This window comes from Spea bombifrons, chromosome 3 (genome assembly GCF_027358695.1).
Source record: "Spea bombifrons isolate aSpeBom1 chromosome 3, aSpeBom1.2.pri, whole genome shotgun sequence".
Taxonomy (NCBI): domain Eukaryota; kingdom Metazoa; phylum Chordata; class Amphibia; order Anura; family Pelobatidae; genus Spea; species Spea bombifrons.
The window spans coordinates 77,370,231-77,374,664 of record NC_071089.1 but is presented as its reverse complement, the minus strand read 5'-3'; positions in this window follow the sequence as shown (position 1 = coordinate 77,374,664).

Sequence of the window (4,434 nt, the reverse complement as noted above, 5' to 3'; positions counted from 1 at the left end):
ACTGTCACACACCGCTTTCCCTGTATACACAGAGGGAGGAGAAACCCCGCGTGCGCCTGCCCTGCTGCTACGTCAGGCTGCGCGCGCACCCGCCTCCATGGCGCACCCCCTCCCGCCTCTGCATGTGGGCGGGGCTTTGCGTCACTGCTCACCATGACTTGGCACTTTTGCCACACAGTACAGGGAGGGGTTAACTCTCTGTGCTTTCCTGCCTATTCATTGACGTAGCAGCTAGGCAGTGAGGCGAGCCACGTGCTCTGAGTGCCGAGCTTGTGACCGTATCCATTCATTACTTCATAATATTTAAATATAATACAGTCGGTTTGACTATTCACCTGACGTTGCACATTCATTATATGTTTGTCTAGTTGGGTTACTTAATAGCAGGGAGGGTAAAATATCAGTACAGGTGCATGACAGGGCAATTTTCTATTTTTGAGGTATTGGAATCATAGGTGGCATTGGTCACCCAAATTGGAGTCCACAGTTTAATAACCTCCCTCTAGGATCATTTACAAATATGAGGTGTTAAGAATTTAACCAAGGAATGCTATTAAAGGCAAAATATGTATTTTTACAGCCGCTATAGACAAAAGGATTGGGACACACCTCTTAATTGTTGAATTCAGGTGTTTTAACCAGACCAATTATCACGAGTGTATAAAATCAAGCACCAAGCCATGCAGTCTGGATTTACAAATATTTGGGAAAAAATGGGTCGTTCTGAAAAGCTCAGTGAATGCAATCAAAGTACCGTGATAGGATGCTACCTTCATAATACGTTTGAGAAATTTCACCCTTGCTAGATATTCCACGGTCAACTGTTAGTGGTATTATTGGAAAGTGTAAGTGTTTAGTAACGGCAACCACGAAGCGGAAATCCATATAAAATCATAGACGGGTCACCGAGTGCTGAGGTGCATGGTGCATAAAAGTCGCCAACACCCTGCTTATTCCATAGCTGAAGAGTTCCGGAGTTCCACTGGCATTAATATCAGCACAAAAAGTGTGTGGTGGGAGTTTTGCGGAATGGGTTTCCATGGCCGAGCAGCTGCATGCAAGCCTGACATTACCAAGTACAATGCCAAGTATCAGATCAGGTGGTGTAAAGCACGCTGCCAATAGACTCTGGAGTGGTGGAAACGTGTCTTGAGGAGTGACAAATCACGCTTCTCTGGCAGTCTGATAAGCAAATCTGGGTTTGGCGGATGACAGAAGAGCGTTACATGTCTGACTGTATTGTACCAACTGTAAAGTTTGGTGGAGGAGGAATAACGGTATGGGGCTGTTTCTCAGTGTTTGGGCCCCCTACTTCCGGTGAAGGGAAATCTTAATGCTTCAGCATACCAAGACATTTTGTACAATGCTTCCAATTTTGTGGGAACAGTTTGGGAAAGGTCCTTTTCTATTCTAGCGTAACTGTGCCCAGTGCACAAAGCAAGGTCCATAAAGACATGGTTGGATGAGTTTGGTCTGGAAGAACTTGACTGGCCATTGAACAGCTTTGAGATGAACAAAGATTGGGAGACAGGCCTAACATCAGTGCCTGACCTTGCAAATGCACTACTGGATGGGCAAAAATTCACACAGTAATACTCCAAAATCTTGTGGAAAACCTTCCCAGAAGAGTGGACGCTGTTATAGAGACAGCAGGGGGGCCAACTTCATATTAATGTCTATATATTTAGAATGCAATGTCAGAAAAGTCCCTGTTGTTTTAATTTATGAGTGTCAGGCAAAGTATGTGCCCAGAGAGGGTAATTACATGTGCTTCTAGTGTATGTTCCTCTTGTGCCAAGGTTCAAGACTGACACAGGTCTGTGTCAGCAAAGGTGAGGGACTCTGCATAGTGAGGGCAGTTCTGTGTTTGATGAGTTAAGACAATAAAATAACAATGATTGTTACTTTAACCATGTATCTAAACTGAAGTTGCACGAACAATAAATGGCATATTCTGGCCTAGGTGGACTAGGGCAGCAGGTCCAGGGTGTAGCAGCCCCTCTGCCGTGTAATAGGCAGTTCAATCGGCCTATTGGTCTCCCTGTAACATCACAAGTCAATGGGCCGATAAAAGCGAGATCACTGATCTCCCCAACTGGCACATTAACAATATGGAAGGCTATATAGAGTCTTCAGAGTCCTGCATTGATATGATATCTTATACTAATGATCAGCTAAAAGGACAACAGTATGAAGGGGGGTGCAAGTGGCACCGAAGGTAAGTATACCACTGGTAGAAACATATACACAAGGTTGTTTGAGCCTGCCAGCATTAACCACTTGGGGAATAAGTGTATAATATATATATTTATCCTCTCTGAACAATACGAACTATAGACCTTAAATCATACTAAAGGTGGCTAACGGTAGGCAGTACTGCCCTAGGTTGGGCTTAGGGCAACGCTAAAGTTAAAAATGCCACTGCAAACAGGGCTGTGATATACAAGTGTAACAAGGAGTCTGGATTGCATCACAAGAATCAAGGTCAGAGACTGATGTTGAGAGGGACTTGGAACATATCCTGTTCAAATGAATATATGGTAGCACTCTAACATACCGTGTTAGGTGCTATCAGATATCACATACCTCTAAGCGTAACCTTAAACACAGAAATGTATGCATTGAAAGTCTACAATGGATCAGTTTTGACACATTTTATTTTACAGGACATTCTAGCTGTCTAGTGAACAAAATTATTAGATTTTACTAAAACATGATGTAAAGTCATGATTTTATGAAAGACACGGAGGCGAGTATTGTGCATTAACCCTTACGTTACTCCCAACAGCAGCAAAGAAAATACAACATTTGATAGAAAAAAACAATGAATAGGAGAGTATACATGACCCCTCCCACTCTATAGCCATGAGGAGTAACACATCCCACAATTCTCCTCTTTCTTTGTCTGTAACAAAGACTTGTCCCATGATGCTTGAATAACTTGCTGAACACAACTTGTAAAATTCCAAGGCAATTGTAGAACTTTAAACTCTTTAGAGGAGAGAACTCCTGTTCACCTTAGCCTTATGTTCCTAATTGAGGTCAGATGAATTAACCTGTAAAATATAAGGGGACAGAGGTTGTGTAACCAATTAGTTCAAGAACTCTGTAAAGATTTTTATCTACCATTCACTTACCATAATAATTTAATAAACTATAGGCCCCTGAAATAGCTAATTATACAAGCAACAAACCATAATGATAATCGCATCTACAACCCAGATCTCCTAACAAGGAATTGTATATAAAACCAAACCTGTAAACTGTGGTTCCGGCGATCCTCCGAAAAAGACAAAACTACTGAAATGCAACCAATGGGAGAGGAAAATAATTTAGTGTCTTTCATAAAATCATGATTTTAATTTTAAATAATTTTATTTCAAGACACGGCAGCTCACATTGTGCAAGTTTAAAGCTGAGAAACAACAGAAGAAAAAACATGCTCGATAGGTTTGAAGTAAAATTCCTTAAAAGTGGATTCTCTAAACCAATCTGCTGAACGAAGAATATCTTCCAATCGACCACCCAACGCCATCGTTTTTGATGCTGCAGCGCTCCTAGTTGAATGAGCCCCAAACCTGGAGATGTTCAGGCCAGCTAGAACCATGATCCATTTAATCCATCGTGATAACGTTGTAGAGATATAGGAAGGTGAGGATGTCTAAAGGATAAGAATAATTGCGGAGAATCCACGTTTCTGAACTGAGAGGTACGAACTGGACACAATGCTAGATTAGTCGGGAACACTTGGGTAAGTGACTGATTTAATCGTGGTCTTAGTGCGACTTGATATGTCAAATCTTACACCTTCCGGAACAAAGGATCTGGCGTTCTAGTCTAGAGCATGTACGTCCGAAACCCGATTGCATGAAATGAGGCAAAGCAACATGGCTAATTTTGCCGACAAGTGCCTCAAAGAGAGATCTGAATTTTGAGGCCACGATAGAAACAGGTTCAATACCACCTTAGCGTCCCAGGAGGTCTAGAGAGTCGAATCCCTTTAAGTAGACAACAAATTACAGCATGGTTTCCTACTGGAACACCCTCAAAGCCCAAATGTGCCGCAGAGATGGTTGAGCGATAAAGTCCTGTAAGCGCGTCCCAAATCGAAGAGGGAGGTGAGAAAATAAATAATACCGGTTACAGGGGCTGAAAAGGGATCCAAATCCCGTTCAAAGAAGCCCAAGTTTGCCTGGCTGCACGGTAAGATCTGTGAGTGCCTGGTGCCCAAGCTCCTGCCAAGAGTCGTTGAGCTGAGTTCGAAATGTCTGGGATCTGCCATGAATTCCAGAAAGCAAGCATGCAAGAAGCGAAAGACTGCCCTCCTGAACAGAGGGTGTGGAGATCCGTAAGGGTCTGGAAGCAGTCGCCACAATCAGGTCCAGAAGACTGGGAAACCATGGTTGTGACGTCCAGAATGGTACTATGATCAAC